General features: G+C 42.9%; 1 protein-coding gene across 3 annotated transcripts in view; it reads right to left on the minus strand.

Annotated features, from left to right (window-relative positions):
• Positions 1-21286, minus strand: part of FARP1 (FERM, ARH/RhoGEF and pleckstrin domain protein 1) — a 285816-nt gene extending 264530 nt beyond the window's left edge. Inside the window, exon 1 of one of the 3 annotated variants that reach the window (XM_053563575.1) lies at positions 20943-21286. The gene's annotated coding sequence lies outside the window, so the exon portion shown is untranslated. Of the gene's footprint in view, positions 1-20463; positions 20516-20942 lie in introns of those variants that run through there. The other 2 variants (XM_053563573.1, XM_053563574.1) reach the window with 2 other exon arrangements.
• Positions 21287-25885: the final 4599 nt, after the last annotated feature.

Raw genomic sequence — 25885 nt, forward strand, 5'->3', positions numbered from 1 at the left:
TGATGGTTTTCTAACATCTCTATCAAGAGGTGGTGATTCTTCATATCTGCGCCGCAGACATGCTAAACTCATCAGTAACGTCATACAGAGTCCTTCCAACATGGCACATCCAAACTCAAATTATTTATTTCTTATTTGGGTGTATTATTAAAAATTAACATCTAAGAACAAGATTAGATAAGGAATTTGAGTTTTGCTCATTCACAACAACTGCATTTCCCCTTTCAGGAAAGTGGAAAAGAAAGTAAAAATATATATAGGTTCTAAAAGCAAAAGAGGCTCTGATAAGACCTTTGCTAAAAAGAATGTTATTCCCACGTAACATGTTTATCTTTGTCGGTATGTTCTGCCACCGTTAAGATTCCAAGCTTCATGGCTGAATACAAACAAAAGCTACCATGTCACGAGCTTTTTATAAATTGTCAGAGTCCCTTTTTATATATCATCTTTAGTTCTCAGAAGAAAATCTGAAATCTCCAAAATTCCAAATCTTAAAAAATACCAATCCTAAGGCCTTCTACAAGCAAATTGTCTAGAATATCTGATTTGTTCCTTAATGGGTATTATCTCCATTCACAAAGACAAGGGTAGAAACTGGGACTCAGAAATGAAATGACTTGCTCTAGCCCACCCAGCTTGTGAGTAGCAGGGTCAGGATTTGAACACAGCCACCACTGGGCCCTGTGGCAACCAGCTTCTAAGATAGTGACCACGCTTTTGTGAAATTGTCTCCTACTGAATCATGGCCTGCAGGACCAAGAATACTGTGAAAGTGACAGTGTGCGACTTCTGAGGCTACGTTTTAAGTCCCGGCAGTTTCTGCCTTGGTTTCCTCATGTATTACCCACTCTGAGAGAGGCTAGCCACCATATTGTAAGGATTCTCAAGCACCCTACCCAAGAAACAGACAGAGTTCCTTGGTAACAGATCCTACAGCCCCAGCTGACTTTTTTTTTTTAACAGACAGGGTCTCACTATGTTGCACTTTGAAGGCTGGCTCTGAATGCCTGGGCTCAAGCAATCCTCCTGCCTCACCTCCCAAGTAGCTGGGACTACAGGCACAAGCCACCACTCCTGGCTTCCAACTGACAAACACCCAAGTCAGAACTGTTCCCTTGCACCATTCCCAAAGTCTTAACCCTGCAAAAAGACAAGCAGGTGCTGTAAGCCACTAACTTTGGGGGTAATCTGTCACGCAGCAACAAGTAACAACCACATGCCCTGAAGCCCGTGTTCTTTTCTTCGTATCTACATCACCTTGCAGCTGCTTCTGTCCATTTACTTTTGAATAATTATCACTGTATATTCACAGAGAAGTAATAAAACAGTTACTGGAATTCAACTATATACTCTGCTAGTTCTCTCAGGTAAGCACCATCAGACTTGATGTCTTATATACATTTGTTTCCTGCTCGCACCATTACATTCTAGGCCTCAGCTTTTTCTCATCCACCCCTTCCAAAAACAGGCAGCTTCCTTAAGCCTCTCCTAGACATTCCAGAAAACTATTTCATCACATCTTCAGTTAAGCCCCTTGTAAAGGTGTTTTTCCCTGTACTTTTTGTTTAAAAAATATACTTGTGATAACATTACACACACCTGTTAAAATGGCTGAACAGGTGGAGCCTTGGTGTGTGCCACACCTTTTGGGGGCAAGACATGATAGCAAGAGGGACTTTACCTAACAAATGCCATCAGTGTAACCTGGTTTCTTGTACCCTCAATGAATCCCCAACAATAAAAAAAGGCTAAACAGTACTGACTGTACCAAATGTTGATGGATATTTGTCCTTGGGAAACCAAAACTGTCTATATCAAAACCTGTACATGAAAGCTCTATTCATAACTTCCCCAAACTGTAAACACCCAACTATCTTACATTACGTGAACGGATAAACACACTGTGGTCAGTCCACACAACAGAATACTAGTCAGGAGCAATACTAGTATAATACTAATACTAGACTGAACCAACTATTGTCACTCGCAACAGCACAGAACAGATATTATGCTGAATGAAAGAACCCAGTCTCAAAAGGTTACATAAGCTAAAATTCCATTTATACAACATACTAGAAAAGACCAAACTATAGTTCGTGAAACAGCAAAGATCAGTGGTGAAAAGGGGCCAGGGGCTGGGGGCTGCGCCAGCACAAAGGAATTCTTTGAGTCCCTGGGAACATCTCGTATCCTGATTATGGAATTGGTTACACAAATCTACGTACATGTTACAACTCCCAGAGCCATATACCCCCCAAAAAAGAGAGTTGCATTTTCTCTATGTCAACATTTAAAATAAAAAATACACAGGCTGGGTCTGGGAGGACGAGGCTGGTAGACTGATTGAATTCACAAGTTTGAATGAGCAAGAGTGAGACCACATCTCTAAAAATAGCCAGGTGTTGTGGTAGGCACCAATAGTCCCAGCTACTTGAGAGGCTGAGGCAAGAGAATAGCTTTAGAATCGTTTGAGGCTTTATATTGGTCACTTTATATTGGCACTCTACCGAGGGTGACAAAGTGAGACTCTGTCTCAAAAAAATAAACAAAATAAAATAATGAAATGAAAATACACATACTTTTTAAAAAGCAATTTCATTTTTCCCTTTAAAAAATGTGTATCTGTTCATTACATCACCTTCAGAGCCTATAGCCCTCTAGATTTTTAAATCATTAAAGAAGTGCTGATTGTAAGGACTTTCATAGGCAAGTTACTGAGAATCTGGGTTCCATCTTCTTTCACTCAATTATGATTCATTATTTTCCTCTACAGCTCAGGACAAACCTCCCGTTACATTTCTCTATAAACATTCCTTCCCTGGAGCAAAAGATCTTTTAAAGTAAAGATATAACCATACACGTTCTCAATAAATATTTGCCGTGAGTGAATGAAGGGTTCATCCCTGAAGTCAAAGGATATTTACATCTGTCCCCAGAGTACCCACAGGCATTCATCTGCCAACCTCTGGGAAAAGTCAGCACCCCTCGGCTTTGGGCACTTCTCCAAGTTCTATAAGCACTATCATGACCATCCATCTAGGCACCTCTTATCCTGACACCCCTTGCAGTTAGTGTCTCTTTTAGTAGCAAAAAGAATTCTTTGGTTTGAATTTTTGTCTCAATTCACACAAAAATCTATACACACGGTCCCCTCCCAGGACATGGATGTTTTTAAATATTTTTTTCACTAATGTGAATGGAAAGAATAGTACCCACCTCATCAGAGGTGCTCAATATACTTTTCTGAAAAATAAGATCAGTTGTATTTCTTTTTTCTTTTTTTTTTTTTTTACCAGTAGGGGTCTGGCTATATTGCCCAGACTGGAGTCCAGTGGCTACTCACAGGTACGATCACAGATCACTGCAGCCTTGAACTCCTGGCCTCCAGCGCCTGGGTCCCGGGTCTCAGCTTCCTGAATAGCTGAGACCACAGACACATGCCAGTTTTATTCTTCCTAACATTTGAAGACTTACTGAGAATTTAACAAGGAGTTGAGGTTTTCTAGCCACCTATGATCCCATGATACGACTTTCATTAATCAAAGAAAAAAAAGTCTTTTTTAAGTACCTAGAAGATATAATAGACGTTTGAAACATGGCTCCTGACCTCCAGGAACTAATTCTGATGAAACAGGCAAAATTCACACAGGAAGGAGTACCTGACTTTGCAGATACTGCAAGTATGAAATCGGTTGTGCCCACCGGCATCCAGGCTATTATTTATTCAGCGTTCCCTCTGAGCTCTTCAGAGTGCTTGTGTGTGTTATCTCAAGAGGTATGCCAGTGGAATGCAGAGTCCGGAGCTGCTTAACTGGGGCTTTGACTTGGACAAAACTGAGATGTGTCACAAATGGGGTATCTTCCCTCCCGACATCGAGGCGCTACCATGAAATGACCACGTCTGCCGGAGACTAATTAGGGCTGAGAATGAACAACTTCACTCACTAAGTGCTTCTGACAGAGAAATAAGTCAAGAGTCTTCCCAAGTGCAAAACAAACAAACAAACAAAAATAGCAAGCACATGTCCCAACCCAGTCCACCTGGTGGGCTCCCTGGCCCTGGGAAACACACACAGGTACAGTTATGCCACTGGGTCACCCAAGCAAGCACTACTAACGACCCCTTTGTCTCGCAATCTGGAAAGTATCCGAATACGAGTGAGAGGAATGTTGTTACGGGAAAGATACATGCTGGGTGACAAATCACTCGGGCCACCCCTCACAAGGGATCCCTAGGTTACAGCTGCTCTTGGACCAGGGATGTTGTGTGCTGCTCACGAGCCTTTGGGGACTCAGAGCACTGGGAAGAGGTAGGGAGCGAGAGGCCTTTCTTTTTGATTTATGCCCCAGCTCCCTGCTCAGCATCCCCAGTGTGGTTTCTTCTGTTTTATTGTTTTGCCATATTTTTGCCTGCCAGGTCTGCTCATCTGGAGGCGCATTCCCCCTCACTATTTCCCCCCCAACCCCATAACACACCCACCCACATACCCTCAAGAGCAATCCCTTACCTGGGCTAAACAGGAGTACTTAGGGGTGGGGAGACAGGGGACTCAGGAGTCTCCATCACAGGAGGTGCAGTGGGGAGCCCTTCTGCCCAGGGAACTGAAAATGCCTGAAGGTGTGATTAACTACAATGTGACTTGGGGACCACCTGAATTTTAAGGCAGGGACCATAAATGCCACACTTCCTGCAATGTGCCAGACAACCCTGCCTCCATCAAATGTCCTGCTTAAAACGTGGGCGTGGCAGCTCACACCAGTAATCCTGGCACTCTGGGAGGTCAACGCAGGTGGACTGCTTAAGCTCAGGAGAGGTGAGCAGTTTGCTTGAGCTTAGAGACCAGCCTGAGCAAGAGGGACTCTCCATCTATACTACTAGAAAAACCAGTCAGGCATTGTGGCAGGCACCTGTAGTCTTAGCTACTCAGGAGGCTGAGACAGGAGGATTGCTTGAGCCCAAGAGTTTGAGGTTGCTGTAAGCTTTGACAATGCCACAGCACTCAACCCTGCGGCTACAGAGTGAGACTCGGTCTCCAAAAAAAGAAGGCAGTAGGGACAGTACGAAGAAAAATGAAGCCAATGACCAGCGAAAAGCAGAGGGCAGACACTGAGAGACACACACCACAGGGGCTGGAATCTTTGGATCCAATTCTCTAACCCTGAGGCCAGATCCACTTCTGCCCTTCCAGGGGTCAGTACCGAGAGCAAAGAAATTCCCCCCTTCTGCTTCATCTGGCTCAAGATGTTGGGTTTCTCTCTCGTCCAACAAAGGAGACATAAGGACCCTTGATCCACGGATTTATGTACAAGTGGTCACTGCAGCAAAGGACAGTGCTAAATACAGTATGTAGAGCCAGACAATGGTTCTAATTTCTAAGAAAATTCAACACGAAAAAACATTCAGACATTAAGAAAAAAGTGGCTTGGCTCGGTGCCCATAGCTCAGTGGTTAGGGTGCTAGCCACATACACTGGGCCCGGTGGGTTCAAATCCAGCCCGGGCCTGCTAAAAACAGTGACAACTACAACCAAAAAATAGCTGGGCATTGTGGCAGGCGACTGTTGGAGTTGGAGGTTGCTGTGAGCTGTAACGCCATGGCACTCTATCAAGGGCGACATAGTGAGATGAAAGAAAAAAAGAAAAGAAAGAAAGAAAAGAAAGAAAAGAAAAGAAAAGAAAAGAAAAGAAAAGAAAAGAAAAGAAAAGAAAAGAAAAGAAAAGAAAAGAAAAGAAAAGAAAAGAAAAGAAAAAAGAAAAGAAAAGAAAAAAGTGGCTTCAAGATATACCTGCATCTTTCTGTCATTTTTTTTTTTTTTTTTCAGAGATTCTCACTAGCTAGTCTCAACACTAGCCTATTGCCCACACTAGAGTTCTATGGCATCAGCCAAGTGCACGGTAACCTCAAACTCCTGGATTCAAGTGATGTTCCTGCCTCAATCTCCTGAGTAGCTGGGACTACAGGTGCCCACAACCTCACCCAGCCCATTTTTCTTTTCTTTTCTTTTTAGTAGAGATGGGGTCTCGCTCTTGCTAAGGTTAGTCTCAAACTCCTGCACTCAAGAGATCCTCCCACCTCAGCCTCCCAGACTGCTAGGATTACAGATGTGAGCCACTACACATGGCCTCCAGTTTCTATTTTAAATATATGGGGCATATCGCTTGGCACCCATAGCTCAGTGAGTAGGGCGCCGGCCACATACACTGGGGCTGGAGGGTTTGAGCCCAGCCCCAGCCTGCTAAACAATGCCAACTGTAACCAAAAAAAAAAAAAAATAGCTGGGTGTTGTGGTAGGCACCTGTTGTGCCAGCTACTTGGGAGGCTGAGGCAAGAGAAGTGCTTAAGCCCAAGAGTTTGAGGTTGCTATGAGCTGTGACACCACAACACTCTTCGGAGGGTGACATAGTGAGACTTTGTCTCAAAAAAAAAAGTGTGTGTGTGTGTATATATGTATGTATGTATGTATATGTATGTATGTAGGAAATGTAGAGGAAAATTGTATACGTAGGAAAAAATTGAATAGAAAAAAAGAAATCTTAATTTTCACAATCTTTGAATGACAGGATTATAAGGAATTTTTACTTTCTCTGTTACACTTGAATTTTTTTCTAATTCTGTTACAACAAACACACTACAAAGCACTAAAATAAACAAGTAAACATATTTCGTTATTCAAGGCTCAACTCAAATGCCATTTCTTCCAACTTCTAACAGAATCCAACATCTACTACCCTAAATGTTTCTATCATCACTAGCACCTTTTGCAAATGTCTATCACATTTAACCCTTTTATTCTGGAAATGGGGTCTTGGTCTGCTGTACAGGCTCCAGTCCAGTGGCACCATCACAGCCCACTACAGCCTCAAACTCCTGAGTTCCAGTAGATCGTCCTGCTTCAGCCTCCGAAGTACCTGCAACTACAGCCAAGTACCACCACACCTAACTTTTATGTTCTTGTAGAGAGTCTTACTATATTGCCCAGGCTGGTCTGCTGACCCCAAGAGATCTTTCTGCCTTGGCCTCCTAAAGCGTGAGGATTACAGACGTAAGCCATGGCTCCTGGCAACATTTCACCTTTGATTATCATTATTTTTCCCATCTATTCTAGATGTTGTGGTCTCTGAGAACATTGGGCCCAATTTTCAAGACACCAACAGTAACTACTATATTCAATACGTATGTTCAAGCCACACGCGACGGCTCACGCCTATAATCCTTGCATTCTAGGAGGCCGAGATAGGAGGACTGCTTGAGCTCAGGAGTTCAAGACCATCCTGAATAAGAATGAGACCCTATCTCTACAAAAACTTAGCCAGGCATGGTGGTGCATGCCCATAGTCCCAGCTACTAGGGACTCTCCTGAGGCAGGAGAATTGGTTGAGCCCAGGATTTGAGGCTGCAGTGAGCTCTGCTGACACCACTGTGCTACTAGCTGGCAAAACATAATAAGACTTTGCCTCAAAACACCAAAAATGCACCTTCACTAAATATTTGATAACTTGATAAACCTTCACAAAAACTGAAATAAAAATAAAACAACAGTGAAAATGTAATTAACCTCCTTAGCCATCTTGGCAGTAAAGGAGAAAAGGGCTTGGATTTCTTTTTAAAGACCAATTACATAAAAATATTTTTGATCTATATTCTAATTTTTTCATCTGGATGTTTTATGTTCAATTTATTTACTTGAATTAATATTAAGGTTATTATTGAATTGTTTAACTTTTCTTCACAAATTCACCCATATGTTTGTCTCATTCAGATCACCTCTGGGTTCCCCAATCCTGTGTTTTCACACAGCTCACTCTATTTGGGTGCATCTTGGCCCCACTAGCATCTGATACCAGAAAACCAGAGGCTCTGGGATTATAAAGGAAAATATTAAATCCCTAATTAATAATATCTTCACCAATCTCCTAAGCAATATTAAATTTCCAATAAATGCCACTGTATGCTGAAAGAAATGGCTGGCAGCACCATCATTTTTTCTTAAAGAATGGAAGGATACTCCGCAGAATGTTCTGTGATGCAAACTGCCAAGTGGCCATTCCCAACAGATGCCCTGCAAGGCTAGCTCAAAAACAAGTAAAATTCACGTGGATTCAGTTACATGATTCATGCACATTATCAAATACCTACAGTTCTTACAGAGAAATCATCTCTTACAGTGTTTTGAAACCACTAAGCCACTTTCCACATAACTAACAGGTAGAAGCCAGTTTTCTTATAGATAAAATAATAATGGCAGATGGAAGATAAAGTCTTCCAATTAACCTGTCAGTCATGATGCTTTAGAAGGCAGTAACAGAAAACCCCACCTCAAACAGGATTAGAAAGCAAATTTATAATTTAGTATCCTAAGCAAATTTGTATACTAAGCTCCAGATGCAGGAAAATTCTATAAGATTCCAAAATGCGCTTAAGGACTCTGGTTCCATCTTTCCCTTCCGGCATCTTCTTAGTCACAACATGGCTGCTGTGATTCCAGGTATCCCGTCTAGTCTTTGGGTCTCTTTAAGAGCACAGAAACATTCCTCAGAATGTTCTTCAAAGTCTTCCTAGGCAATGGAGGCTTTCGAGAAAGATTGTGCTCAATGACAAACAGAACTTAAAAGAAGCCTGCACTGCCACTGACCCAACAACAAACCTGTGAGGGTGTGAAGCTTGGAGATGCAAGTGCTAGTAGCCCTAACAACCAATTAGGCTGCAGCCATCTAATTAACCACTAGGCAGAAAGCCCAAGAACAAAAAGCAACATGCTAAGGACGGCAGAGTGGAAGCAAAGAAAACACCGGGGCCCTTAAGCTGAGACATGAGCTGGGAGCCCTGTCCTCCTATTACTTGAAGCAACTCAACATTTGATGACATGAATTGCTATTAGTCAGACATTCTGCCTCTTGCAGATAAACGTGCTCTTTTTTTTTTTTTTTTTCTGGTTTTTGGCCAGGGCTAGGTTTGAACCCGCCACCTCCGGCATATGGGACCGGCGCCCTACTCCTCGAGCCACAGGCACCACCCGATAAACGTGCTCTTAAACGTTCCCTTTAGGTTTTAGGGAAAGGGCACTGATAACTTCCCCCAACATCACAAGGTTGGAAAATGCTAAAGGCAGCTCTGCCGAGCTTCACTGTTTACACTCCCAACTCTTACTACCTTCAGTACCGGCCTGGAACTTCCTTATTCTAAAATGTCAGAGGATTCACTTCACAAATGTTAATTCAAGACAACTTCGTAAGTGTGTATGTGCCATACTAACCTCCTTTTAGAATCTTGCTTTTTCCCAGGGACCCTATTCTTCATTGATTTCAAAAATATTTCTTTCCCATAATCCTTATGCCAAAAAACAAATACAACACAATTTGAGAATTTAGCAATCTATGAGCATAATCTTAAACATTTATTTGTCCATATTTGCAAAAATAAGAAGGTAAATTTTTCATTTAAGCCCTTTCAAATCAATTTTAGGAAAAAACAAACTCTTCCATCACCCTCAAGTAAGTGAAGTCTGATCTCTGATTAGAACAAGATTAATTTGTGCCTTACACATGAGAAATGTGCTATCTTCCCAACATTGAATAAATTCCTTCACCTTTAATAAGTTTGACAATCAGATGATGTAAAACGTTTTCCTAATAACTTTTGTTTTTCCAAAGATACCACTAAAAATGAAAGGCAAAAACACATTGAGTAAAAATACAGACCTACTAAAGGGCTTGTGTGCAGAATATAAAGAACTCTTCACATCAGAGATGACATTAAAATGTGTGGTTTATGGCATGTCAAGTATACTCAATAACACTCTCTAAAACAGACAAAAAAAAACATTAAAAAGACAAGATTTAATAGATATTCACAAAATAAGATATAGAAATGGTGAATGAACACATGAAAAGATAGCAGTCATTAGAGAAATATAAAATAAAACCGGGGCGGCACCTGTGGCTCAGTGAGCAGGGTGCTGGCCCCATATACCGAGGGTGGCGGGTTCAAACCCGGCCCCGGCCAAACTACAACCAAAAAATAGCTGGGCATTGTGGCGGGCGCCTGTAGTCCCAGCTACTCGGGAGGCTGAGGCAAGAGAATCGCCTAAGCCCAGGAGTTGGAGGTTGCTGTGAGCTGTGTGAGGCCACAGCACTCTACCGAGGGCCATAAAGTGAAACTCTGTCTCTACAAAAAAAAAAAAAAAAAACTAGAAAAAAATAAAAAAATAATAAAAAAAATAAAACCACAAGGAGATACCACTACACAGTCATGAGAATGGCTTAAATGAAAGGCTGACAATTGTAAGTGTTGGCAACAGAGTAACCGGAAATCTCATGCATCACTCGTGGGAATGTAAAATGGTACAAACACTTTCCTTTTTTTTTTTTTTTTTTATAGAGACAGAGTCTCACTTTACTGCCCTCGGTAGAGTGCCGTGGCGTCACACGGCTCACAGCAACCTCCAGCTCTTGGGCTTATGTGATTCTCTTGCCTCAGCCTCCCGAGCAGCTGGGACTACAGGCTCCCGCCACAACGCCCGGCTATTTTTTTGTTGTTGCAGTTTGGCCAGGGCTGGGTTTGAACCCACCACCCTCGGCATATGGGGCTGGCGCCCTACTCACTGAGCCACAGGCGCCACCCCAAACACTTTCTTATAAACAGTTTAGTATAAAGTGAAGCATACACTTAGTATAAGACCCCAAGAAGAATGAAACATACCTCCACACAAAGACCTGTTCACGGATGTTCTACAGCTGTTTTATTCATGTTTGCCAACACAGAAAACTTGAATGCCCAAAGGTGAGTGGATAAGTAAATTACAGCATTTCCAAACACTGAAACATTACCGAGCAATAGAAAGAAACAAACTAATAAGAGGACCGGAGACAGAATACTGAGGAAGACAGGAAGGAAAGGGGGCAGGAGAGAGAGAGAGAGAGGAGAAAAGGGAAGGAGGAAAGGAGAGAGAGGAGAAGTGAACAGTACAGAACAGTACAGTGAAACCACAGACCACAGAATCTTCAAAGCAGCCAGAAAGACAGACTTTTTACAAATAACAATTAGCCAACAACAGCAATGGGACCAGAAGACACGTGATTAATATAAGAACAATACAGAATTGCATATTTAGATAAACCTATCACTCAAGAATAAAGACAATTAAGGCACAAAAAACAGAGGTTACCAACAGATACTCACTAATGGAACTTCTAAAAAATGTATCTCAGAAAGAAGGAAAATGTATCCCAAAAGCAACCTTCAAGTACAAAAATAAATGAACGTATGAAACCTACAGAGAAAAACTATATAAAACAATGACAGCATTCAATTGAGAGAAGGTTAAGAAATGAAAACACCAATGGTGGAACCCAGTAATAAATGGTAGGATTTCGGGTTTGTTTTACTTTCTTTTCCATGCATTTATTGTCGGATTGTTTTTAAGATCAGCCTGTCTTTTTACAATATTACCCAGCTTTAAGGATTCGTTTAAATTGCTGAAATTAAAAATGAAATTAAATATCAAATCTTTAGATTCCCAGAATTGCAAACTACCAGTGTTAATATCAGGTTTTCCTTAAAAATTCCACAGACTAATTCAAAAGGACAGAGAAAGCTGGGGTTTGCTTATTTACTCAACAAGAACCCACAAAGGGTTTGCTATGGTCGAGGCACAGTACTAAACCCTGAATGAACAGGGTGATGACAAACCCTGGAAGTCATCATAATCTTGGACGTATAAGTCTTCCCTTATAATTGATACTCAGACACCTTTATGGAAAGTATTTTGCTAAAAGTCAATATGTAAATGGGGTTACCCTTATGGTATGGAGTATTATCATGACAGAGAGCTAAAGGAAATCTCCTTTGCCTGAGACTCTATTTTTTTTTAACATATGCACAAATTTGACAGTTTTACACATGATATTAATTTGGTGTAAATGACAAATTCCCACATTAATTGAAAATCTTGCAGTTTGTCTATAATTTCCATCCTACATTAAAATAAGAAAACAGCAACTCTGAGTTAAAAGTTTATAGGCCTCGGGCAGCCGAGTAACAGCTTCCTTGCATCTGGGCACCGTGAGTCTGGGGAGATAGGACTCCAGGCATCTCTGGCTGGTGGGAACTGCCTATCATCACTCCTATGAGGATACAGGGAGTCAGCGAGAGACTTCTGGACCCCAAGAGGAGGACTAAAACAGTGGAAAACCGGCAAGTGGTCGCGTGTGTTCAACCCGTCTAAACCCGCCCACAACTTCCACAGGCACAAGAACTTAAAGAGCAAGAGGAAGTGAAAGGAAAATTAGGGCAAGGAAACAGATAAAAGAAATCACTCATGAGGAAGAATCAGCAGAAAACTCCAGGCAACATGAAGAACCAGTCCAGAACAACCCCGCCAAGGGACCATGAGGTAGCTACTGCAGAGGATTCCACCTATACAGAAATGTTAGGAATGACAGAAAGGGAATTTAGAATACACATGTTGAAAACAATGAAAGAAATGATGGAAACAATGAAGGAAACTGCTAATAAAGTGGAAAATAACCAAAAGGAAATCCAAAAACAGAATCAAATCAGAGATGAACGATATGAAGAATATAAAAAGGATATAGCAGAGCTGAAGGAAATGAAACAGTCAATCAGGGAACTTAAAGATGCAATGGAAAGTATCAGCAACAGGTTAGACCATGCAGAAGAAAGAATTTCAGAGGTAGAAGACAAAGTTTTTGAGATAACTCAGATAGTAAAAGAGGCAGAAAAGAAGAGAGAGAAAGCAGAACGTTCACTGTCAGAATTATGGGACTTTATGAAACGTTCCAACATACGAGTTATAGGAATTCCAGAAGAGGAAGAAGAATGCCCCAGAGGAATGGAAGCCATACTAGAGAATATTATAAAAGAAAATTTCCCAAACATCACCAAAGATTCTGACACACTGCTTTCAGAGGGCTATCGGACCCCAGGTCGCCTCAACTCTAACCGAGCTTCTCCAAGACACATTGTGATGAACCTGTCCAAAGTCAAGACAAAAGAAAAGATTCTGCAAGCTGCCAGGAGTAAGCGCCAGTTGACCTACAGGGGCAAATCCATCAGAGTGACCTCAGACTTCTCTAATGAAACTTTCCAAGCAAGAAGACAATGGTCATCTACCTTTAATCTACTTAAACAGAACAATTTTCAGCCCAGAATTCTGTACCCTGCTAAGCTAAGCTTCAAAATTGACGGAGAAATCAAATCATTTACGGATATACAAACATTGAGGAAATTCGCCACAACAAGACCAGCTCTACAGGAAATACTTCAACCTGTTCTGCACACTGACCACCACAATGGATCAGCAGCAAAGTAAGAACTCAGAAATCAAAGGACAGAACCTAACCTCCACACTGATGCAAAAGATAAAACTAAGCAATGGACTCTCACCAAATAAGACGAATAGAATACTACCACACTTATCAATTATCTCCATAAATGTTAATGGCTTGAATTCCCCACTGAAGAGACATAGATTGGCTGACTGGATTAAAAAACACAAGCCATCCATTTGCTGTCTGCAAGAAACACACCTGGCTTCAAAAGACAAATTAAAGCTCCGAGTCAAGGGTTGGAAGACAATTTTTCAGGCAAATGGAATTCAGAAGAAAAGAGGAGTTGCAATCTTATTTTCAGATACATGTGGATTTAAAGCAACTAAAGTCAAAAAAGACAAAGATGGTCACTTTATATTGGTCAAGGGAAAACTACAACAAGAAGACATTTCAATTCTAAATATCTATGCACCAAATTTAAATGCTCCCAGATTCTTGAAACAGACCTTACTCAGTCTGAGCAATATGATATCTGATAATACCATCATAACAGGGGACTTTAACACACCTCTTACAGAGCTGGACAGATCCTCTAATCAGAAATTAAACAAAGATATAAGAGATTTAAATGAGACCCTAGAACAATTATGCTTGATAGACGCATATAGAACACTCCACCCCAAAGATAAAGAATATACATTCTTCTCATCACCCCATGGAACATTCTCCAAAATTGATCATATCCTGGGACACAAAACAAATATCAACAGAATCAAAAGAATTGAAATTTTACCTTGTATCTTTTCAGACCATAAGGCACTAAAGGTGGAACTCAACTCTAACAAAAATGCTCGACCCCATCCAAAGGCATGGAAATTAAACAATCTTCTGTTGAATAACAGATGGGTGAAGGAAGAAATCAAACAGGAAATCACTAACTTCCTTAAGCATAACAACAATGAAGACACAAGCTACCAAAACCTGTGGGATACTGCAAAAGCAGTTTTGAGAGGAAAATTCATCGCTTTAGATGCCTACATTCGAAAAACAGACAGAGAGCACATCAACAATCTCACAAGAGACCTTATGGAATTGGAAAAAGAAGAACAATCTAAGCCTAAACTCAGTAGAAGAAAAGAAATCTCCAAAATCAAATCAGAGATCAATGAAATTGAAAACAAAAGAATCATTCAGAAAATTAATGAAACAAGGAGTTGGTTTTTTGAAAAAATAAATAAAATAGATAAACCATTGGCCAGACTAACTAGAAATAGAAAAGTAAAATCTCTAGTAACCTCAATCAGAAATGATAAAGGGGAAATAACAACTGATCCCACAGAGATACAAGAGATCATCTCTGAATACTACCAGAAACTGTATGCCCAGAAATTTGACAATGTGAAGGAAATGGATCAATATTTGGAATCACACCCTCTCCCTAGACTTGGCCAGGAAGAAATAGACCTCCTGAACAGACCAATTTCAAGCACTGAGATCAAAGAAACAATAAAAAAGCTTCCAACTAAAAAATGCCCTGGTCCAGATGGCTTCACTCCAGAATTCTATCAAACCTTCAAGGAAGAGCTTATTCCTGTACTGCAGAAATTATTCCAAAAAATTGAGGAAGAAGGAATCTTCCCCAACACATTCTATGAAGCAAACATCACCCTGATACCAAAACCAGGAAAAGACCCAAACAAAAAGGAGAATTTCAGACCAATCTCACTCATGAATATAGATGGAAAAATTTTCAACAAAATCCTAGCCAATAGATTACAGCTTATCATCAAAAAAGTCATTCATCATGATCAAGCAGGCTTCATCCCAGGGATGCAAGGCTGGTTCAACATACGCAAGTCCATAAACGTTATCCACCATATTAACAGAGGCAAAAATAAAGATCACATGATCCTCTCAATAGATGCAGAAAAAGCATTTGATAAAATCCAGCATCCTTTTCTAATTAGAACACTGAAGAGTATAGGCATAGGTGGCACATTTCTAAAACTGATTGAAGCTATCTATGACAAACCCACAGCCAATATTTTACTGAATGGAGTAAAACTGAAAGCTTTTCCTCTTAGAACTGGAACCAGACAAGGTTGTCCTCTGTCACCTTTACTATTCAACATAGTGCTGGAAGTTCTAGCCAATACAATTAGGCAAGACAAGGAAATAAAGGGAATCCAAATGGGAGCAGAGGAGGTCAAACTCTCCCTCTTTGCTGACGACATGATCTTATACTTAGAGAACCCCAAAGACTCAACCACAAGACTCCTAGAAGTCATCAAAAAATACAGTAATGTTTCAGGATATAAAATCAATGTCCACAAGTCAGTAGCCTTTGTATACACCAATAACAGTCAAGAGGAGAAGCTAATTAAGGACACAACTCCCTTCACCATAGTTTCAAAGAAAATGAAATACCTAGGAATATACCTAACGAAGGAGGTGAAGGACCTCTATAAAGAAAACTATGAACTCCTCAGAAAGGAAATAGCAGAGGATATTAACAAATGGAAGAACATACCATGCTCATGGATGGGAAGAATCAACATTGTTAAAATGTCTATACTTCCCAAAGCAATCTACCTATTCAATGCCATTCCTATCAAAGTACCTACATCGTATTTTCAAGATTTGGAAAAAATGATTCTGCGTTTTGTATGGAACCGGAAAAAACCCCGTATAGCTAAGGCAGTTCTTAGTAACAAAAATAAAGCTGGGGGCATCAGCATACCAGATTTTAGTCTGTACTACAAAGCCATAGTGCTCAAGACAGCTTGGTACTGGCACAAAAACAGAGACATAGACACTTGGAATCGAATTGAACACCAAGAAATGAAACTAACATCTTACAACCACCTAATCTTCGATAAACCAAACAAGAACTTACCTTGGGGGAAAGACTCCCTATTCAATAAATGGTGTTGGGAGAATTGGATGTCTGCGTGTAAAAGACTGAAACTGGACCCACACCTTTCCCCACTCACAAAAATTGATTCAAGATGGATAAAGGACTTAAATTTAAGGCACGAAACAATAAAAATCCTCAAAGAAAGCATAGGAAAAACACTGGAAGATATTGGCCTGGGGAAAGACTTCATGAAGAAGACTGCCATGGCAATTGCAACAACAACAAAAATAAACAAATGGGACTTCATTAAACTGAAAAGCTTCTGTACAGCTAAGGTGACGATAACCAAAGCAAAGAGACAACCCACACAATGGGAAAGGATATTTGCATATTTTCAATCAGACAAAAGCTTGATAACCAGGATCTATAGAGAACTCAAATTAATCCACATGAAAAAAGCCAACAATCCCTTATATCAATGGGCAAGAGACATGAATAGAACTTTCTCTAAAGACGACAGACGAATGGCTAACAAACACATGAAAAAATGTTCATCATCTCTATATATTAGAGAAATGCAAATCAAAACATCCCTGAGATATCATCTAACCCCAGAGAGAATGGCCCACATCACAAAATCTCAAAACTGCAGATGCTGGCGTGGATGTGGAGAGAAGGGAACACTTTTACACTGCTGGTGGGACTGCAAACTAGTACAACCTTTCTGGAAGGAAGTATGGAGAAACCTCAAAGCACTCAACCTAGACCTCCCATTCGATCCTGCAATCCCATTACTGGGCATCTACCCAGAAGGAAAAAAATCCTTTTATCATAAGGACACTTGTACTAGACTGTTTATTGCAGCTCAATTTACAATCGCCAAAATGTGGAAACAGCCTAAATGCCCACCAACCCAGGAATGGATTAACAAGCTGTGGTATATGTATACCATGGAATACTATTCAGCCATTAAAAAAAATGGAGACTTTACATCCTTCGTATTAACCTGGATGGAAGTGGAAGACATTATTCTTAGTAAAGCATCACAAGAATGGAGAAGCATGAATCCTATGTACTCAATCTTGATATGAGGACAATTAATGACAATTAAGGTTATGGGGGGGGAAGCAGAAAGAGAGAGGGAGGGAGTGGGGTGGGGCCTTAGTGTGTGTCACACTTTATGGGGGCAGGACATGATTGCAAGAGGGACTTTACCTAGCAATTGCAATCAGTGTAACTGGCTTATTGTACCCTCAATGAATCCCCAACAATAAAAAAAAAAAAAAAAAAAAAAAGTTTATAGGCCTCTGCCCCATGATCGCATTAATGTACACGGCTATGATTTAATAATAATTTTTTAAAAAGTTCATAGGCCTCAATGAGCATGTGCTCAGTTTTGATCACACTGGATTAATATCAAAAGCTTAGAGCACCATATTTTAATAATGTTTCAACTGTTCACTTTTGCTCCAAGTATCCACTTGGCAAAATGTTTTTAACTAACTCAAACCAAAGCAAAAGCATCCTACAAAAGGTCAGTTTTTCCAATCTTAAATAAACATTTTCAGGGGGTTTCTTGATTAAAAACAAAGGCTGCATTTGGTATAAAGGGACTGGACAAATCGCTATTTCAAGTAACCTGAATGGAAACCATTTGGCTTAGATTTTCCGGGCCACATGGATGTGGTTAAGGAGATACCAAGTAAGCCTACGTCACCACCCAGAAACAGAGAGTAAGAGGGCTGTGATCAAGTCCTGCCCCCATACAAATAAACTCTGACCGCTAAAAAGCAAGAAAAGGAGTCCATCCACAGCTTCCCCTTCAGTACCCAGGCTGGGAAAGCCCTCCTTTCAATGAAAAGCACCAAACAATAGGAGAGCCACAAGAAGCTAAAACCCCACTCCCACTTCTCCCAGGCAAATGGTAACCAATACAAGGAATACCTGTACCTCCCATGCAGGGGACTCCAGCAACTGCATTAAGAATTACATGGGTAACTAATGTGATAAAAATGTGTCAAACCAAGTGTATGGTGCCCCATGAACATACTAATGTACACAGCTATGGTTTAATAAAAATAAATAAATAAATAAATAAAAAGAATTACATGGGTGCCTTTTCTCTGTACTATCTTCAATGGGTGAGGAAATGGCATTGCTCAAAAATACTAAGCAGTTCTCTGCAATAAGCAAAGCCAGTTACAAAGGGTTTGTTTAAAATGCCCAGTTCGCCATGCTATCAAAACATTAGGCAAGTACAGTACCTACAAGTCCATAAAATTTCCCTTATCCTCTGGGAAAATCACAAACACCATTTCTCCTGAGCTCTTAAGCATGGAAAAAACAGGATTTTGTCTTTTCTCTAGTGTTCGCTAACCCACTCCAGGGTGGAAAAAGTTGTTTTTGGACGTTTATCACAAGCATCCTCTCCTCCTAAACAGATATCATTTTCCAAATGAGTTAAACTCCTACCTGTTGAATGAGTATGGGCTCCACTTTTTTTTTTTTTTTTTTTTTTTGTAGTCACACAGCTCACAGCAACCTCCAACTCCTGGGCTTAGGCGATTCTCTTGCCCAGGCCTCCCAAGTAGCTGGGACTACAGGTGCCCATCACAACGCCCGGCTATTTTTTTATTGCAGTTTGGCCAGGGCCGGTTTTGAACCCGCCATCCTCGGCATATGGGGCTGGCGCCCTACCCGCTGAGCCACAGGCACCACCCGGGCTCCACTTTTTAAAAAACTAACCTTTTCAATATTTAATCGCTATCTTTTAAAAAATCATTTCCTTGAACAGTTTCTTGAATGAAAAGCAAAACAACCACCTTCAGGTTCCTTGCAGTCTCAGGATAATTTGAAGATAACTGCAATAACCCAGTGAGAAAGTTGTCTAGGATAATTATTTTAAAATCTTCTTTGGTAAGTATGATCACAGAAATACAGTAATATTCTGTTAATGACCCAAAGAATAAATCCATCTCTATATCAATTAAAGGAAGAAAAGGGGCTTAATAAACCAGACTTCAAAAGGACTCCCCCAAGGACAGAACTTGTAAATGAAACACCACACCCCAACTCACAGAGGGGTATCCCATAGAATCTGTGCCCACAGGGGACATGGCTAACCTCATGGGCAAGTATTCTAGTTTCTCATGCACATAAAAGAAACAAGTAAGAGATTCTGGGCGGCATCAGGCTAGGGCAGTATCTACTCACTATCTCCAACAACAATTTCCTCAGTAAACCAGCCACTGCCCAATAATGCTTCTATTTATTTTACCCAGAGCAGATCTATTAGCCAGACATTCTAAAAACACAAACGTTTCGTTGTGCTTGGAGTAACTCCAATATTGATGCCTTGCTGCAGAACGATGCTGCAGGAATATAAAGTGAGCCATGTGGTGGCTGTACCCACATATGAAGCTCATTGACAGAAACTGTCATATCCTGGACGCCAACCTGTCAGAAAGGCTGAGGGTAAACCCGCAGCAGGACAGGTGGAATGAAGGAAGAAAGCCAAAGGGAGGGCGACCTCACCAGGGCCCTGCCTCATTCTAAGAAGGAAAACAAATTGTCAGGCAACTAACTCTCCCTTAAGCTTTCAGGACCAAAAAGCTCTTTCTTCTCTCCTAGTTCAGACTGAATAAGAAAAAGCAAGACAGTGGATGTTCTGAAATAGGCTGGCAAGTCACCACGTGCAAGGCACATTAAGCATAACCCAGTGCTAGGCCAAGGTTTGGCTCAGAAGATGCAGCCTGCTGGATGGAGGGGGGCCCTGGGAGTACAGTGGCAGGAGCCAGGGCTGAGCAAGTCAAACCTGGGGAAATGACAAGGAGAACGGCCAAACTGCCAGAGGCCATCAGTACCCCCCACGGCTGAGAGGACAGGCAGGCTGAGACTGCTAAACTGTTTCAGATGAAAAGCAACCTCCTCCACATCTGAACCGGCTGGTCTGAGAGGAGGGTCCTCGGCTCTTTGTGAGCCTCAGCTCCCTCCTGTCTGGGGGACCCGACTCAAACCCCAACATCCTCCAACTGCCAGGGACGAAATCCAGACTGCTCACAGAGAACTCATGTGTTTCCCATACACACACATACACACACACACACTCACGGGTCCAGCCGAATCGCATAGCTAAAGTTTCTGGAACTTAAATCGTAAAACCACAAACCGAAGTTGTTGTTTTGAAATGCTAACCACAAAAGAAATCCTTTACTTTAAAAGAGAAAACCACTCAAACTTTGCCCTCCATTAAAGCAAGCAGTAAAGAGAGACAAAATTTAACTCGGGCAGAGGGTGTGTTCTTCTTTGTCACCCACCGGGAACCTCGCGCGGCGCGTGGGCGAGCTGCAGGCATTCGGTGCCGCGGTGGCATCAGCGCCAGCGGCCACTTCCCTGGTCCGCAACCGGCCTCAGGGGCCGAGATTGCGTCCCAAGGTCCGGAAGCAGCGTCCGGCGGTGTCACCCCGCAGGGTGGGACGGGAGGAAGCAGGGGAAGAGCGCTGAGGGTGGGGGAGGCAAGAGGGGACAGACACCCAGTCCCGCAGCCCCAGGTCCGCAGAGGTGAAGGCAGAAGGGTGCAAAGGGCGGCGCGGAGCCCGGAGGCCCCCAAGCTCCTGCCATTGTTGCCCGGACTGCCTGGGCCCGGGCCGCCTCCTCCGGGCAGGACCCACCGGGGGGCCACGCACCCACCTCCGCCCGCGCCCTGGGAGCCGACTCGCACAAGTTGCCGCCCGCGGCCGGGACTACGCCGGCCCCCGCCCTCCCGCGCGGTCATTGTTCGCTGCGCGCCTCCTACCTCCACGGCGCCGGCGGCTCCCAGTCCCGGGCTCCGGGATCCGCAGCTCCCGAGCCCCCGGCTGCCGAGGGCGCGGCGGCTCCGGCTCGCCTGCGGCGCTGGCTATTAATACCCGCGGGCGCGCGAGCGGGGCTGGCGGTGGCCGGCCGAGGTCCGAGCCATCAAAGGTGGCGCGGAGCGAAGGGGAGGGCGGAGCAGGCGGGGTGGGTGGGGAGCGAGCTCCGGGTCGCCATGGCCGCCTCGACGCCGCGGCTAGCGCCACTCGAGCGGGGAGGAGCAGCGCAAAGCGGGCGGCGGCCGCGTCCCCGCCCCGCGTCCAGGCCGAGCGTCCGCAGCCGCTGCAGCCTCGCCGGACCTGCAGCCTCCGAAGCCCGCGAGCGGGAAGTGCAGGCGGCCGCCGCCCCTCCCAGGCCTGGGCCGGCCCCTCGAATGGGGGAGGCTGGGCGCCGCGCCGCCGGAGCCGAGGGGACAGCAGGAGAGCCACAGCCCCCTCCAGCGTCCGCATCCGCGACCTGCGCGCCGGCGCGCCCCGCCCCGCTCCGCCCAGCCCCGGGGGCAGGTGTGCATAGGGGCGGCCTCCTCGGCCGGACTCGCCGCCTGGTGTCTGTGCCTTACTTGGGCGTGCGGACCGAGCTGGGCTTCGCGCTGCGCCACCGCACAGAGCGCGGGAAGCGCCACCAGAGACAAGCAAATCCTGCAGCTGTGCTGAAAAGCGAAACAAGGAGGGCGGGCGATGGGTGCACGGGCGAAACCCGGAGCAGCTGGCTGGTGATCAGTGGTTCGGACTCTGCATGTCGCTTTTTGAGGCCCTGCATGGGGCCACTTAACCTACGACGTCGGCGGACAGCGGCGTTGTGCAGGGACCTGTGAAGCCCTCCCCTCCCCGGGAGCCACAAGCGCGGGCTTCCCGCGCCACCTGGGCTGCGCGGGACTTAAATCTCGGAGGAACGGTTGCCACTGCGCCCACGTCACGGTCCAGTGTCCTCCACCAGCATGAATCCCACGCCCATCCGCACCCCCCACCCGTCAGCCCGCCCGCCCTCCTCTGAGCACAGGAACGGTGCCCCACGAAGAATGGCGTGGAAAAGGTTAGCAGTGGTTTGCAGATGCTTGACCTCCTTCGGGTTTCTGGAACTTGATGGGGCAGGGACCAAGGAGGCAGGGATTTAAGGAGACAGTCATTGTTCCGACCCAACAGCTGCCACGTTTCCTTCTGCAACCCCCTTCCTAGCTTTTCTTTCTAAGCCTGGCGGGAAAAAGCTTGGGCGGCAGCAAGTGACAGTATGCCAGACCCCCAGGCTAGAGGGTGTCATGTCTCTGAAGGTGTCTGGCCCAGAACCCGGGTCAGCTTGCTCCCTTCAAGAAGTTACGGACCTCAAGCCAAAAGGGCAGATTTCACCAGAAAAGCCACAGTTGAATAGAAGGTGGGACCATTGTGGAGGGGTGGGTTAAGATAAGAACATGGTGCCTTGGAAGTAAGGGGCTCTGGTAGTATGGTGTGAGTAGTTTCTGGAGAGAAGCAAAAAGGTGCCTCTTTTTTTTTTTTTTTTTTTTTGAGGCAGGGTCTCGCTATGTTGCCCAGGCTGGTCTCAAACTCTACCTCAACCGGGATTACAGTCATGAGCCACAGGCCAGGCAAAAGGTGCTTTTTGAATATGAGATACTGAACTATTTTCTTTTTAATGCCTGAGGGCCATATAGGCCTCAGACCTAACAAGAAACAATGGCTATGGTTTGTGGTTGAAGAGAAGAAATAGTGGGTTTGAGGCTTGGAGAAGGAGATTTCAAACTGAGGTATTTCAGAGGCCTTACTCAGCCATTATGCTATATCATGTCTCAGTAATCATAAATCTAAGACAACTGGAGAAAAGTATAAAAACATACTTATTTCTAGAAAGAAAATAGACTAGAATAAAAAGTAAGGACTTTGGGTCTTTTTTTTTTTTTTACTTTGCTTTCAAAAGGAGAAATTTAAATTTAAGAGGAAACCAGAAGGTCATAGACGGCATCATTTTTTGAATCTGGCCAGTGGTCTTGCCTTTGGATTCTTAGAGAATTTAATAATACATAAAAAGAAAGTATATCATTGTTGATGGTTTGAAGTATTTTCATTTTTCAAAAATGTATTGAGCACCCCACACCCATTAGGATGGCTAAGATAAAAAAAAAAAAAAAAACAAAACCAGAAAGCAAGTATGGGCAAAGATGTGAATAAATTAGAACCCTTGTGCATTATTTCTGGGATTATAAAATGGTGATTCCTGAAAAAATTAAAAACTGACTTACTGTATGATGCAGCAACTCCACTTCTGGGCATATATCTTTAAAAAATTGAAAACTGAGTCTTGAAGACATGTTTGTACACTTATTTTCATAGGAACATTATTTATGATAGCCAAGAGGTGGAGACAACCCAATGTCCATTAAAAGATGAATGGATAAACAAAACATGGTGTACTCACCCAGTGGAATATCAGTGCGTATTAAGCGAAATAAGGTAATCACAGAAAGACAAATACTGAATGATGCCATTTATATAGCTAAAGCACTCAAATTCACAGAAACAAAGAATGTGAGAGAGAGAATTGTGGAGGTATTCAATGGATACCAAGTTTCAATTTTGTGAAATGAAAAATTTCTGGAGCTCTTTTGCACAACAATATGAATAAATGCTACTAAACCATACACTTAAAAATGGCTAAAATGATACATTTATGTTGTGTTTTTTACCACAATTAAGAATTTTTTTAAAATACAAATGCATTGAGAGTTGAAGTAGAAATCTAAGTTCAAAAAATATATACAGTAGAACCTCCAAAGTTGACTACCTCCCTACACTGACCACCTCAAGTTGACCTAATTTTCACAGATGGGGCGCAGACCACATGTATATATCAGTACAGTAGGCCTACGTCCTTGTGTTGACCACCTCCATATGTTGATCACTGTGTTACAGTCCCTTACGTGGTCAACTTACAAAGGTTCTGCTCTATACACACCCACATCTGCCTGTCCATAATCAAAATAGCAAATCTCCTTGGGCTGTTGATCTTGTGTGATGACTCATGCTAAATACAGCTGAGCATCTATAGTAAGAGGTCTGTGCATATTTATGTAATTAAGCCTTTTCTCAAATTGGACCTTCATACATTTTAAGGCAAATATAAAGACAGATGCTCTTTCCCACCCCCCAACAATTGCTGCTGAGGTGAGGATATGTGCTGAAGGATCAGAGAATAAGTTCAAGAAGAAATCTTCCACTTGTCCCTACCTGGACTGGGTGAGGGACAGTTGGTCAGCATGGACACCTGCATCTTCACACTTAGCTCCTGTTTTCGGGTTAGAGTCTTGCTCAACATACCTTAGGTAAGGGCAACCAGCCTTTGTAACCCCCAAACTACCACCAACATTGTGGAGAAAAAATGTTTTCTACAGAGGGGGCTTTAGCAGCTTCTTTTATCTTATTATGTGAGATCCAGACCCCTTAAATAAAACTCTTAAACTTGGAAAAGAAAGTGAATCCTAAATGCAACCATTATCTTTTTCCCAGCAAAAGAACCTGTTATTCTTTAGCTCATTAGTAAAGAGGTTAAAGGTAGAAAAATGTAGCAAATGAACTAGTACTTAGTTGAATTACTCTTTTTCATCCTTTTAATATTGATTGAGAGTATTGAGAAAGAAAAAATAAGGGCATATCATTTATGAAATAATTTTTTATCTTTCAAGAGATGAGAATTCCTTCTATACAAACATAATAAGTGCACAATGCCTAATCACAAATTATCTCTAAATATTTTTGTATTAACTCAATAACTGAAGAGTAGCCAAGAAAAATGACCTTAAATGATAATTATCTGGAGTCAATAAGTTCTTACAGTACAAGTTTCACAATACCAGAGCAGAATGAGATAAATTTTTCCTTTTCTAGAAATGCTTTAAAATAGAGTTAGATATTTGTACGTTATCAGAAGTCCTTCAGGATTGCCCCATAAATTAGGATAATAAAACTTTTTAAAATATATTAATAGGCTCAGTGCCTGTAGCTCAGTGGCAGGTGGGTTCAGACCCTGCCCAGACCAGCTAAACAACAATGACAAACAAAAATAGCTGGGCATTGTGCTGTTGTGGCAGGTGCCTATAGTCCCAGCTATAGGAGGGACTGAGGCAAGAGAATCATTTAAGCCCAAGAGTTAGAGGTTGCTGTGCACTGTGATGCCACATCATTCTACTGAGGGTGACATAGTGAGACTCTGTCTCTAAATAAATAAATAGATAAGTATTAACAATTGGCCAGAGGTAGTGGCTCACGCCTGTAATCCTAGCATCCTGGGAGGCCAAGGAGGGTGGGTTCAAGACCAGCCAGAGCAAGAGGGAGACTCCATCTCTAAAAATAGCTGGGCAATGTGGCCAGCCTGTAGTCCCAGCTACATGGGGAGTAGGGGCTGAGGCAAGAGGATCGCTTAAGCCCAGGAGTTTGAGGTTGCTGTGAGCTATGAGGCTCTCTCTACCTGTCACCTTGGCACTCTACCCAGAGTGACAAAGTGTGCCTCAGTCTTAAAAAAAAAAAATGTATTAACAGCTTTAAAAATGGACAAAAACAGGCCGGTGGTTCACGGCTGTAATCCTAGCTCTCTGGGAGGCAGAGGCAGGTGGATTGCTTGAGCTCAGGAGTTTGAGACAATCCTGAGCAAAAACCAAGACCCCATCTCTACTAAAAATAGAAAAACTGAGGCAAGAGGATCACTCGAACCCAAGAGTTTGAGGCTGCTGTGAGCTATGAGGCCACAGCACTCTATATCAAAAAAAGGTGGGGGACAAAAATTCCTGCCCACTCAGCACCCCTTTTCTTCTCAGGCCAGGGAAGGGGTAGGTTTGGGAGGTTTCCTGGGTGGGCCTGGCATTTTATGCACATTAAAATTCAGAAATAGAGGCAGGCAGGGGCA

The sequence above is a fragment of the Nycticebus coucang genome, chromosome 15 (genome assembly GCF_027406575.1).
Source record: "Nycticebus coucang isolate mNycCou1 chromosome 15, mNycCou1.pri, whole genome shotgun sequence".
In the NCBI taxonomy this organism is placed as follows: Eukaryota; Metazoa; Chordata; class Mammalia; order Primates; family Lorisidae; genus Nycticebus; species Nycticebus coucang.